At 42.3% G+C, this 15010-nt stretch overlaps 1 protein-coding gene across 1 annotated transcript in view; it reads left to right on the plus strand.

The window, feature by feature from the left end:
* The window catches only part of LOC308330452 (SH3 domain-binding protein 4), a 54236-nt gene that overhangs the window by 20387 nt on the left and 18839 nt on the right, over positions 1 to 15010 (plus strand). The window lies entirely within an intron of this gene.

Consider the following 15010-nt stretch of genomic DNA (forward strand, 5'->3'; position numbering starts at 1 on the left):
CTAATACTAATACTTTTGCTGTCACTGCATTGCGAACTTGTCTTTTCCCTGCAAGGATTTTCCCCTGGCCTGTTCCCCCTCAATTAGAAGGTCAGATACCTATCTTACGGCGCAGTGCGACTCCAGCAGGGGTATTATGGGTATTATTATGTGAGGTCGGCCACTGTGGGGAGAAGGGATGTGCCCGTGGCAGACGAGAGGTCACGACCCTCGACATGACCAAAGTCATCCACCGTCCGTATAATTTGTCCCATCCCCCAAGGTGTAGGGTGGGAGAATTATTAACATGCAGATGTCGAGAGGAAAGCTCTAGGCTGAAATGTGTTTCAGCTCCAGTAGGCCTAAAAATAATCTAACAATGGCCATGTTTATGAGTGTGGACTTATTGTTTGCATATCTGATTATTAACACTGTACTCAGCGTTCAGTTTTCGTTCACACAGACGAGGCGAACTGCTGAGCTCTGTGCGCAGTGCAAAAATAATAAAATATGCATACTGTACCAACAATTTTTGCTACTTCAGTGTGCCTATTGTGCCCCGGAGACAGTGGTTTTGTAATGCTGCCTCGGGCAACACGGATGGCAGCTCACACTGAACACCCTCCTTATATCAAATCTCTCACTTGAGGCAAGGGCTCTACAACCGCATACATTGTTGAGCGGAGTCCCTCAGGGCTCTGTATTAGAGGTGCATTTTCTGTTTTCGCTCTGAACATAGCCAATCTACTTACAAGCTTGTACTGTAGATCTATGCTATTTCCTGCGGAGGTTTTCCCCAGAATATGGATGATGAGGTTTAAGCTGTTGTTGGCTGATTCTGGTTTGCTGAAGCAAACATAAGGTTGAGCCTATCATATCATCTTTTAATAGTCACTTGACACTTGAATTTACAATTTTAATTCCCATGGCAAAAATTGCAACATTTTAACACGTTCCCGCTATTGTTAAGCAATCCATTCTTCCTACTTTATGTTTTCCTTTCTCCCCCTATTTGATTTAGCTTCATCTTTTGACGATATCTCACTGTGAAATGTGAATATCCGTTAAAGGTCATGGCCGTAGTAGAGCAGCCTCTGAAGTCAGACCGGAGTATAAACACTGTAATTTACAGAGGGTTGTAAACACTAGTTACAGTTATAGACACAGTAGAACTTCAGCATTGGAAAGGAGTGTAATGTAAGACGGCGTAGAGACTAGAGACGTGACATTTCTTGTGGTTAGTACAGTAATTCATTGTTTTGCATATGAGCCTACATGACTCTTTCAAGACTTTTTTCATTTTGCAATCACATTCTAAATTGTGGGTTTAGCTTTTGGGACAGCCGACACCATGCACCAGCCAAATGAGCAAGTTGCTTTTGATTTGGCTGTGTGCTTTTTGATGAGGCTGAGTGGCTATATTTTTTGGGAGAACCCAATCAGAGAAAATTCTGAACAGTGTTGCCATGTCCACTTTTTGAGTGGTGCAACCACTCCAAGGAACAGCAATGTCCCTATGTGCCATCCCTATGTCTGTATGTCCCTATGTTTAGGGTACCAACAGGGGGCGCTGTTGCAACACTCACTTCAGACAGGTCTGATTTATTTTGCTATAGTGGAACTGCATTGTTGGCATACTGCTATTAATTAGAGATACTACAGTACATATGCTAATTTAAGTATTAGCATACTTTATGCAGTCTGCGGCTATGCAGTAGTTAGACTGTAACAGGTTATATAATTCTAGGTCACTTCATTAGCCTGTGAGTGGCTTTAATTTTCTGTTCAAGATTTATGAACAATATCAAAACAAAACTCCCGTTCCAAAATAACAAGGGGCAATTTTGCTTGAAAGGTCAATTACGCTGGAACCTGTTAACACAACAACAGAGTAAATCACACAGCGCCTCTCCGTTAATAATAAATGTTAAGTCTAATGTTCTGGACACCAGAAGACTTTTACAACATCATTCACTCTCTCTCTCGTTCCCAATTAATTCTTGCATCAGCGTCAGGTTTTACATCTTGAATACATTAAGATTTAAGATGATGTTTCACTTTGTTCCATGTCAGCTGATAAGAGGACCTCTCGGTATGACAGAGACATAAAACATATAGCTTACTGTACTAGACCAGGGGTTCAATCTCAACCTTTTCAGGCCGCGACCCCCCAAAAGAATCATATTTGAACTGGGGACCCGCCACCCTGACAAGCACTTGGAATATAGGAGTTCAGGCATTACATTTTCGTTTGCCCAGATAAATATTGTGAAAATAGCAGATCTACAAGTTCATGAGTCACAACGGCGTTGTGAGCTTGTAGATCGGCTATTTCTTTACACAAAAATACAAGGTAACCTGAGAGCGCTTATTGCTTTAATCTATGATTCAATCTATAATGTAATGAAAACATAAATCACTAGTTGTATTCTTTTGCAAATCCATAATTTGATTTGACTTCATTTTAAAGCTACAATCCAGGACTTATTTTAAAGAATAAAATGTTATTTTTAACTTATCTTTATAGTAGAGTATATTAGTATTTATGCAGTGTTGGAGCAAAGTGGACTCTCTACTCTCTCCATTGGAAGAGTGAGCCTGCATAAATATAACTTATGGATTTTAGCTCCATGTCCACAATTTGATTCATTTTACGATGTAAAAACGCACTGTGAAGAAAACAAATGATGACAATTCTGGCTTTATCCAGGTGAAGAAAGTCAAGCTGTATAATAAAGTATTTTAACTGCAGTGTGCATTCTTCACATCAAACACAGGGTGCCGTTCAAGCAAGTTTTTAAAGGTCACAGATCTATTAGATCTTCGCGGGGAGCATACTTTGGTCCGACATACCATTGGTTCGAAGGAGCATTGGTGTTCTGCCCCGTGCTCGCGGTTATGGTTAGGGTGAGGGTTTGGGGTAGGTAGTCGATTGGACCAATGGTATGTATAGTACCCGATCTTCCCACATTTTGATCGTTCGCTTGAGGTTTTAGATTTCGGTCGATTTCCGTTGACACCCCTATTGATCACATAAAAAGGGAGACACATAAACAAGGGGTGCAAATACCGAACCACATGAGATAAGATAAACCTTTATTATTGATCCCCGTGGGGAAATCCAGGTGTCGTGGCAGCAACAGCAGTAAGAGGTGCCGTACTGATAACAGTGTTGTCAAGAGCCAAACCAAACCAAGACAGATAAGAATAAAGATAAAACTAAACAGTCCATGCTGTTAGTCACGCATAGTGCCACAGTACGATAGGAATAAGAATAAAGATAAAATAAGAATGAAGGATACATAAAATAAACCTAAAACAAAGTTGCCTAGACTTAACTAAACATCATGTACACTACAGTGTTTGTACACAATGTCATAGTTTAGCCAAATGTATGGTCGAGAACCATATGCAGTGGCGTAAAAGTACAACATTTAGATCCGAGATGTAGTGGAGTTGAAGTGAAAGTATAAAAAATTGGAAATACTCCAGTAAAGTAGAAATACCTCAACATTGCACTTGCGTACAGTAGCTACTTAAGTGAATAAATGCACTTGGTTACTTAGTTTCCACCGCTGGGCGCGAGACACCATCACACCTCAAAGTACTGTGTGAATCAGGCTTTAGACTACCCATGAATAAACCATGATGTCACACAGCAACAGAATCTGGAGCTATATGGACCCACGTCCAGACTCCCACTGAGCTCAGCAGCATGCACCCTGCATGGAGGAGAGCTAGAGCCTGACCAATGGCACATTGTTTTGGTCCAATGCCGATCCCAAGTCCTTATTATCAGTGTTTGGGGACTTTTGGCTGGTCATTTTGTCATAAAAAAAATATGTGAGGCATTGGGACATTGGCTGCATAATTGCCGATGCAGAGTCAAATAATGTAACATATGAATTGTATGGCTGTGGTTTTGTGAATGTGACAGTCGGTAACCTCTTTCCAGAGGGACGTAGAGAGAAGAACATAATGAGGGCCCAAACTCTGGCACTGTTGAGCCTTACTTTTCCTATGGGTGGATTAATTGGAGAAGCCTTGCATCAATAATCTTTACTACTGTGTTCCATTTGTCCTCAGCAGCCGTGCTGAGGACAATGTGCCATGAAAAACAAAATAGTGACAGCACTTTAAATCACAATGCTATCAAAGTGCATTGTAATGTGTCTGTTTGTCTCTCTGACTTTGGAGTGCAGCGGTTACCTGGAGCAGTGGTTCTCAAACTATTTTAATATCAATGACCCCCATAACTCTGAGAGTGTACAGGTCCATTTGGTTCCTTTAATACACTCTCAGAGTTCCAGACATTTGGACCCTGAGGGTCCCTGGACACTACTTTGAGAATGAGGACCACTGTCTATCCTGAGTCTATACCGTATTTAGGAATAAAATGGACCGTTACAGGTCTGCAGAGTGTACAAATGGAGCCAATTGGTTCCATTTGTACACTCTGAGTTAATTTAACAGAGGATTATAACTAACTGGGAATCAACCGGCCTAAACAGGCTTGCTGTCACATGTAAGTGTAACTGTGAAGAGCAGCATATCCACTAGTTCGGTTAAATTTGATTCGTATAATAATGAATACATAACCATTGATTGCCTTACACTATTAGGCAATAACATGCATATATATGCATTCTCAACGTGTTAGCTGCTCCGTCAGAGTCTGACTGTAAAGGTTTTCAATATACAGCCACTGGCAGGCAGCACTACAGCAGCACTACAGTAGACTTTGGCAGGAAGACTTGGGGCTCCTCTAGGATGCGGGGTTACATCTATCATGTTGCATCGCCCTGCCAAGTGGCCAATGGCTCAATGCCTTTCACTGTCATTATTCAACTAAAACAAAAGCCTCCGGCCATCCGAACAGAATGTATCGAACACACTGTCCCAGATATCTCTCTCTCTCTCTCTCTCTCTCTCTCTCTCTCTCTCTCTCTCTCTCTCTCTCTCTCTCTCTCTCTCTCTCTCTCTCTCGTGTGATTTGTACTTATTTATGGAAGTACTTTTAGACCTAGCTGATCAACTGAGTTATGACCCGATGTATTAATTCAATCAGAGATTCTCAAAGTGGGGTCCGGGGGAACCCCAGGGGTCCTTGAGGGGGTTCCAATGGAACTGTGACGCACTGTGAGCTTCTCGACGTGCTATTTTCAGAGAAATCTTTCTCCACAACAGAAAACAGAAAAGACACTGAGGGAGTCCTGAGGGGACTCCGCTCAACCATGTAGGCTTGAAGTGGTTAAGGTCCTCAACACACATTTGTCTTTCTGCGTGCTTGTGGCCACATCTCCAGTTACCAATTACTTGGTTATTCTCGGTTATGCAAAGTAACTAAGTACATGTACTCTAAGTACTTTACCTAAATACACTTTTTAGGTACTTTACTTTGCTGGATTATTCCCAATCTTTCCATACCTTAAATTCTACTTCCACTACGGTACATCTCAGAGGAAAGTATTGTACTTAATACTCCACTACTACAATTATTTGAAAACTTTAGTTACTAGTTACTTTGGGGGTTTGTATTATTATTACAAAACCATTAACCACTTCAGCCCTATTTCAACTTTTGCTATTTGAAAATAGCTCTGATCTACAAGCTCACAACATGTCGCTATTCAAAATAGCTGATCTACAAGCTCACAACGTGTCGCTATTGAAAATAGCTGATCTACAAGCTCACAACGTGTCGCGATGGGACATGTCGTGAGCTTGTAGATGTGCTATTTGTGCATAATGAGTATGTTCTACTTTTGGCACTTTAAGTAGCCTACATATTTATACCAATACTACATTTGTACCCTTATTCCAATAGATTTAGAATTCCAGACTTTGACTTGTAACAGCATTTTTCTACATTGCAGCATTGAGTATACTTGTGAGTATAAATGTGAGTATACTTTCTTCCCCACTGGTTTATTCTTGTCCTTAAGTGACAGCGGGTTCGTGTCAATCGGTCACTTGGTTGCCCTCGCCTGTCAGTCATGTGTTCTTGTCTATCAGTCTGTCATTTGGAGGGTAAAATGGTTTTGCATAGTCCAAGCTAAGGTTTGTCCCCATTAAACCCCCCTCAATCATGTGTCCTGTTATCCCTGCAGGTGAAGTGACATATTTGAACAGGTGCTTTCTGAGGGATGTATTTACCCATGCGCTGCATAGCCAGCCACGTGGCTGTGTGTGTGTGTCTGTGTGTCTGTGTGTGTCTGTCTGTCTGTCTGTCTGTCTGCACACTGCTGTTGCAGTGTTTAAGAGAGGGAGGGACTCGAGGGAGTGAATTAGTTCACTCCTCAAGCAAACACACTTGTACACAAACATGTACATGTTAGCATAATATCGTCGCTGTCGGGCAGAAACATGTCATACATTAACGCCCTGATCATACCACAGTGTCACACAAATGCATGAAGAGTAGCACATCCACAAGCTCAAAACGTGGTGCAAGCTTTATTTTGTGCGTCCGGTTTTATAGAGATGAATGGAAACAATGATCATTTCATAATTACGATCATGCAGTTATTATGTAATAATTGTGAGAGACTTATAATAATTATGTAGGCTATTTTGTTTGTCTGTGTGGGGAATCAGTGTGAAGTTAAATGTATAACGTGTTGTAATTATACCCTTGCTCAAGCCAGCGGCCCCGGCTTTAAACAATGTAGCCTTTTCTCTGCTGAGCCATTTGTTATATCACAGGCTCTCCGGAAGGAAATTTGCCTACATTGGGGCTCTAAAGCTGTTTACTTACTGTAACCCTCGAAGGCATGCTGCTGAGATTAAAGACCACGGTGATATCTGGCTTTATGAAAACAGTTAGGCCCTAAGGCCCCACATATCCTTACAAATGACCCCAATTAGGTTATGGGGAATGTGCTGTATATATTAATTTGCTGTGTTTCTAAAGACTTAACCAGGCTGCTGAGTCTTACCTCGAAAGCCCTGGTTTCTCGATTAATGCAGGAGTTATGCAATCATGACTGTAAAAGCGAGACATAGGAGGTACTTACTGTACTTAGTCGTGTTTTATTAGACTGATTAAATTGTCTGTAAGAATTATAATGACCTCGGCTCAGGGCTAACAAACCTACAGTACATCTGGATGATTCATGGTTTTGAGGAATAATAATAATAATTTAAAAAAGCCCTATTTGGTAGAGATAAAACATAGCCTACTCATTCACACCTTTTCCAGATATCGAGACCATAACCATACCATACCTTCATGTGTGTGTTTACTTGATTGATTAATTGATTGATTGTTTGAATACGTTATTAGTCAGACATGTGGTACAGTCAGACATTAAGGCTAAAAGGAGAATAACACAAAAAAGTCCTGGGGTCAATTGTGGTCCTATTTATTCAATTCATCATGTTGTGGTGTTGGAATAACTAATAGTTAGCACTGTAGTAAAATCTGATGCTAAGACACTGGCTTTTTACCACATACAGTAGTAGCATGTCAGAGGTGTTCTGTAGTAGAGAAGAATTAAACATGGCACATGTGTACAGTGAAAGTAACATGTGACAGGTCAGGAACAGGAAACGCTCGCCGTGACATTGCAGATCGCCGATCAATAAAACGTGGCAATGTGAATCGCTACTACAAAAAACTCAATTTAAAGCTGCGGGGCAAAGAACATCTCAGTTTGTGTGATTACAGCTGTCCACTGCGTCCAGAGGAAACTGCAAGTGTTCACGGAAGACGTTCAGGGAGAGAGACATTTCCCCCAATAGTGCAGGAACAGATTCAGGGTGTGTGAGAGAGATGTTTTCCTCATGTTGAGTTCACAGACAAACTGATTTGCAACTTCAAAATACTGAAAACCGCTTTGGCAGCTTCTCCCTTTGGACAGCAGCTACTGCTGCTCGTTCAGAATCCAATCTTCAGGCCAGCTGTCAGGGGTTTTTAAAGGAGGTAACACATGGAGTCCTTGTAGTGGGCAGGAGGACCTCTCCAGATGGAACCGATAGCTCGCTAATCAAAATGTTGCACTAAGAGATATTTAGAGCAACTGAACTGACCCTGCCATGTTCGGCTGCTACGGACTATAGTCTGACACACACTCGGACACACACACACACACACACACACACACACACACACACACACACACACACACACACACACACACACACACACAGCCCTGGTGTAACCTAAGTAGCACTAACCTACTGTATGTAGACATATAGGTCCAATCTGTGTGTGACACACATGCATTTCCCTGGTCTAGATCTAGTCCCTTATCACAGTTGGGGGTTAAATGTCTTGCTGGACCTTCTAATTCCCAGACTGCCTTTAGTGTCCAGGTAGCTCAGTCGGTACAGTTCTCACCTTTTGGGCCACAAGGTCATGGGTTTGTTTACGGGCACCGTCAACTTGGAGTTGATGGTAGGTGTGGTGTACTCCACCTCTATAATCCATCTCCCAGGGGCTTAGCGCGTTGGAAAAGGGAAAAAATGCCGTTCTCGGTTGATACCGACAATAAGCCCCTCCGACCCACTTACTTACTGTGGCCACCCCAAATACAGTTGTGAGTCAGCTTTCTCCTATACACACACACAGCGTTGTCATCAGCGCGTCAAGCTGTGACGCTGCCCTCACATGGCCATGATAATTGAACAGAATAGCCATTTTTAAAGGAATTGCGATGTCTTACATTGAGTCACTGTTGCCCGTGGACAGGCACGCTACCTCAGTATATTAAACGGCATCGGAATCTATTTTTGTCCGTACATTATTCATTTATATTGTTTGTATTTAGCCATATGGCTTTGCTTGTGGTGTTATGTCCTTTAATGCTTGTCTTTTTGTGGTCCTGTGTAACCTAACCACCACCTCTTGGCTAGCTATTATTATTACCACCTCAACAAGTGTCTTAATATGGACACCTTTTTTATATACATATACATACATACATTCATTCATTCATTCATTCATTCATTCATTCATTCATGCTCCTCTCTTCTCAAACAAAGTGGAGACTGCAGACGTAAACATTTTCTGTACTAGGGTTCCACAGCCAGCCAATTTCATCCTCTCTGCGGATGGCTTGGCTTGCAGCCATTTTGTCCTTCTAATGGGTTCTGTTGCTTTCGATGGCAATTGTATCAACTTTAATTACGGATTTTATTTATTCGTTCTGCAAAATGTAACACAGCAGCCCTTCGGCATTGTCACTCGTTGCTTTGTAATGGAGCCAAACAAAATATTTTACCCCAGGCTAACGTTTGTGGGAGTTCCTGTCTAACTCCATGTGTATGTATTGTAGTTTGGCTATTTTTGGCAAAAACTGCTAATTGTTTCACTATTCATATTGTTGAAGAAAAGTGCATTGCTTATATAATTTCATAGGCATGCCACAACTGCAACACAAACCTCTAAATCACCTCAAGTAGGCTATACATTATGATATTTCAGACAGGAAATGTGTGTGACTGGACCTCATTTAATTTTAATTGAATAACCACACCTTACTGCTTTAGGCCATACAGGGTTTTAGTCCAGTGGTTCTCAAAGTGGGGTCAAGAACCCCCAGGGGTACAAGTTCACAGTATGTCCTTGTGCCACGATGTGAGCTTGCACATCTGCTATTTAAAAAAGATATATAATAATAAAGATATCGAAAGTATTTTGAATTTATTTTAACATAAAAATTATCTTCTGGAGGTGGAGTCCATTGCCATCAATAGGCTCTACATTTCGGGGTCCTTGAGCTTGTACATCTTCTATTTTTGAAAACATTTTGTGGGTCCTCGACAGGAAACAGTTTGTGAACCACAGACTGTTTTAGTGCATCTCACAGCTCAACAAAGCAGACACCGGTTATCAATGTACCCCCAAATAGAAAGTGTCACTTATCTCTGTCGTCTTATCCTATCGATGACAGTCTGCTGCTAGGACCGGCGGCTAGCAGGGGTCGGAGGACAAGGAGGTGGTGTGGACCACCGGCGCCTGCAGGTCCATAACTGGCGCTTCTGTTTAGGTTCATAACAATGGGACAGGAAACATCTGCAGCGTTCTGATCCTCCACAAGTAGATACACATTCTGGCTCTCTTCCACCATCTACTCCACCTCTATCGACCATAGACCACAGACATGCCCCCACCACCCGTCCTCCTCCCCGGGTCCTAACTCAAATTGGATCATTGTTATATAAGAAAGACATCCAGGCCAGTGATACATGATTATAAGACTTATCGGGACAGGGCCAGTAATACCTAGGGACATCTAGTCATTTGTAATAATTGCCAGGATCCTCTGTGATTTAAAAACCCATCTGCCATGTCGGCAATATTTTAAAGTAAATGATGATGCAGCTATCAGCTCATTTTGGCCGAGGGGGATCCTGTGTTAACTACTCCATTTTTTGAGTAGTTACATTGGGGGGATTTCAGGGGGTCCCCCATTAAAATGAGTTAGTGTACCCCAAAAACATTTTAACCTCTTCAGCCCTTTAACTCATTAACCAATGTTAAAACATTGTCTGCTCTGCCTCTGCCAGTGATTCTGAGCATTTTCACTAACCTGAAAAATCACATATTATTATTCTTCACAGCTTTGAAAGACGCAAAATGTGTCTGTGACCCACAACTGGGTCCCGATCAGTGTTTGGGAAACAGCGAGCTAGATCAACAGGAATCATTCTCTGATTGGCCAAACCAATCCCATCAGCTTTGCGGATTGGCCAGGGCATCGTGTGACGTTTGTGCCGCTGTACCAATATACGGTGAAGTGCACCGAAATTTGTTTTTGTTCTTTTTACCGAGCAGGAATAAGCCATTGATCCATTTAGGTTAGATCTGCTGGTGTGTGCCATGTTGCATTGGACGGTGCATCTGAGCACCGCCAGGGCAGCCAGACACAACGTCTTTGGTGCCAAGACCTCTCTCGCTGCTCTGGCAGTCGGGCACAAGGTGTACTCCTTTGGCTTGTCTGATGTCCACAACGACGTGCACGCCGTCTTCAACACAGTGTCCTTGCGCTGGAAGAAGCTGCCTCCGGTGGTGACTACCGGAAATCGTCCCGAGATCCCCCCTGTGAGTTCCTACTACACGGCCGTGCTGATAGGTTACGTCATCTACATCTGGGGGGGAGTCGGCAACAGCACGGAGAGCTGCTGCAACACACTGTATGCGTTCGACGTGGACACCCACCAATGGTTTAAACCTAGGATTTCCGGGACCATTCCAGAATGGAATTATGACCACTCGGCCTGTGTTCTACGGAAGGCCATGTACATCTATGGGGGATTTACCCAGGTGGCTAAACGCACTAATTTCATCTACAAGCTGGACACCACGACAATGGTCTGGTCTAAGGTTGACACCACAGGCACGGCGCCACCTGCCTCGGCACGTCACTCTGCCACCATCATCGGGACAAAGATGTTTGTATTTGGGGGCATATGGGACCAGGACAACAACATCAGGGTGTTTGACACGGAGACCAACTGCTGGCTGAGCACGGCTACTGCACCCCTTCTTCCAGAAGCACGCTGCGCTCATTCAGCCTTTGGCTACATTGGAGAGCTGAGCATGTCTACCCAACCGCTTCTACCAGAAGCTCGCTGTGCTCATTCAGCCTTTGCCTACAATGGAGAGCTGTACATATTCGGCGGCAACAACAACAGGAACCGAACCTTCAATGATATGTGGAAATTCAATCCAGAGACCTTCTGCTGGCAGAAGGTTAAGCCCAAGGGGAAACGCCCGTGTTCAGGGATTATGTGCTGTTGCATGGTGGAAGATCGTATAATCCTCTTTAAAGGATACACGTCCAGAGGCACATACCACGGTGAGGTGGACGATGTGTATATCTTAGACTTAAGTCCCACTTTGAAGACCTTATGCAAGCTAGTGGTCAATCAGTACGGACTAGACCAATCGGGACTTCCACACAACATCAGGTGGGAGCTGGCAGGCATGACTACCAAGCAACAGCGAGCCCGCCAGAAAAAGCGAGCCCGTTTATTAAAGGAGAAACGAATCAAAAAGAAACAGCAAGCCCAGGCTACTAAATTGATGAATGGTTAGAGTGCTTAACCACATGGGCTCCAATACCTGATTTGGCCGACCGGACCATTTGCTGCATGTCACTCCCCTCTGCTCTCTGTCCATGTTTCCCGTATGAGATCAGTTAAGAGCCAAAAATATGAGGCAAGTGGTGGTCGGTTTATGTGTGCTGGTTGTCAAGTATGCTGTCCTCACATCCTTCCCTGTCTATCAAGACTCCAATTCAGCACAGATTGAAGTTTACTGTAAGGTCGTCAGGATACAGAAGTTGGAAATCAATTATGGATAACTCCATGTATTGGATCTAATTGTGTAGATGGACATTATACATTATAGCCTACTATATATATGGCTAGGTCCTGATTCCCGACCATGAACAGTGCATTTTTGAGGGGCGCTAGCCCCTCCTATGACCAGCTTTGTGTGTCTGTGTACCAAATGTGAAATGATTTGAAAGGCTGAGCACAGAATGTGATGTATGATGATAAGAGTGCCCCTCACGTTTTTTAATTTATCTAAATGTATGCTGTAATGTTTACAACCACGGAGCATGTCAGCTGTTTATTGTTAGTGGAAATAATATATAGGGGCATTTAGGGTCGTAAATCTCATGGTTTAGTCATAGTAAAGGTCATTCAGTAGGAGTAATATTGTGCAGAAAACTTCCAAGAGCCTAAATCCTGCTTATGTTCTGTGTATCAAATTTAGAAGTGAATAGATTAAAAAAACAGTAGGCCTATAGGTAAAACAAACTTCTATAAAAGGTTCCTCTTTTGTTTGTTAGCTGTTACTAGTGGGTCTGTAAACCAGCTCTGTTTTTTCTCTTTCCACATGCAAGGTGCATACTGGTTCAGGTTCTGAAGTCTAAAGGCATACTGCATGTCTTCCTCTTGCCTTGTAACTTTATTTACCACTGCTGCTCTGCACCATTTGGCTGTCAATAGTAAGGCTCTAGTAATAATAGATCATCTTTTTTTAAGGTTAAATAGTATTTGGATTGGTCAAACTTACTTTTTTTCTTTAATCCCCGTTTCCTAAAGTCTAGCTTTACAAAAAATGCATTCTTTTTGTAGGGCTGCAACTATCATTTATTTGTTTCATTGATTATTTTATTATATCTATTCTTTTTTTGATTAATAAAGGTTATTTTAAATATTTTGTTTTATATCAACGAATCAACACAGATTTTGGTAATGGACTAAATTGATCGGGCACAAGGTGTATACTACTTTGTTACACCTTGATCTATTGATCGATTGCCATAGTTTGAGCACTTCTAGTTATGGACTTTAGCTTTCTAGTGACCATTTTCTTCCTTGCATTTGTACACCTCCTTGTTAACGTCCACACCTGTGTCTTTGAGTGACACTGCCTTGATTGGATGGCCAGGACTGAATCTTTGATGATGCAACGGATGTACGACAGCTGTTTCTTCAGGCTCACATGTGTGTGTGTGTGTGTGTGATAGTCTCTGAACGGACACGGTGAATGACTGGCCTTTACTTTGATTGCTGCCTTTGGACACTGACCTTCTTTTGACACTACGTCCAGATGGATTTTTGTCATCGATTTTTCTTTTAGCCTTTTTGTTAGATCTTTTGAGTGTTTGATATTATGGATTCACCCTCTGGGCTTTGTGTTTTGGTTTAACTTTACTGTAACCTTTTCTTTTGAACTGAGTTGTCTCTGAACATTTACATTGACCTTTTTGTTCACAAGTTGTGTCTCGGGCCTGTTATGCTGAGGATCAGTTAGGCTCCAGACCGTGACAATTATTATAGTTTACAATGTGAGCACTGATAAAATAATAGGTCCCTAAGTACATAGCTGTTCACCAGTCCAGAGTCACCGAAAATATATCCAAATCAACATTTATAACTAATAAACAGACTTAATCTTGCTCATGCAGTTTCATTGAATAATCAAGAAGCTTTTTTTTACGGCCGCTAGCCCATACTATTTGTTGTCTCCACCAGGCCGAAGGCACATGGGGAGAGCATGTTTTGCACTCCGTCCGTCCGTCCGTGTGTGTGTGTGTGTGTGTGTGTGTGTGTGTGTGTGTGTGCGCGTGTGTCCGTCCGTCCTTCTTTCCCTCCGTCCGTTACCAGCTAATCTCTGGCACCATTGGCCCGATCCATGCCAAACTTTGCACACACACTCCCTGGATGCCAACGATGAACCTCTGCCCCAAATATTCCTCAACAACCTGTTATAGCGCCACCATCAGGCCGATTTAGGCAAAACATATTTCTGTAGATTACTCGTACACATTTTATCCATACATCACACAATTTGGTATACACTATCTCCATAGTCATGTGATCAACACGGATCTGCACCATTTCCCAACTTCCATCCTGATTGGCTAAGATTGTCTTCCAAAGCTCACATGATTGGTCTGTTTTGAACAAAATACCACAAATTACAAACGCAGTGTGCAATTTCCATGAAATTATGCACGCACATTTCCACTAGGCCGAGAATGACATGCCACGCATTTTTTCCAAAATCAGCCTCACGGTAGACGGGCACTTTTTCTAGTTAATAATATTTTTTGAGGCGTGCTATCCCTTCCGATATCTGGCTTTCAGAAATGTTTGGCATTCAAGTCTATGGACTTTGTTTGTCTTTAACCATGTCCCCCCAAAAAACAGGACCCCACTCATCATGACATGATGTGGCAGCCAAGTCTATGGACTTTTGATGTTTGCTTTAAGCAGTGAGGCCATGTGACAGCCACATTGGGTGCCCCTCACTTCACACAAAGATTTTCTTATCAGCTAAATCGATTAGCCTTAATAAATAATAGCGGAAAATAGCAGATCTACTACAAGCTGGGCTTGTAGATCTTCTATTTTCACTATTGTTCTTGAATAACTAATCGTAAACAAGGCAAAAGTGTGAACTAATCGTATCATATTGATTTGAAGTCATTGCCCAGTCCTATTAGTAAGGGTTAAAAAAAGGTTAGGGGAAATCTATAATACAAGAACCTCTACTGGATTAACA

Source organism: Protomyctophum bolini, assembly GCF_963924005.1.
Source record: "Protomyctophum bolini genome assembly, chromosome: 16".
Taxonomy (NCBI): Eukaryota; Metazoa; Chordata; class Actinopteri; order Myctophiformes; family Myctophidae; genus Protomyctophum; species Protomyctophum bolini.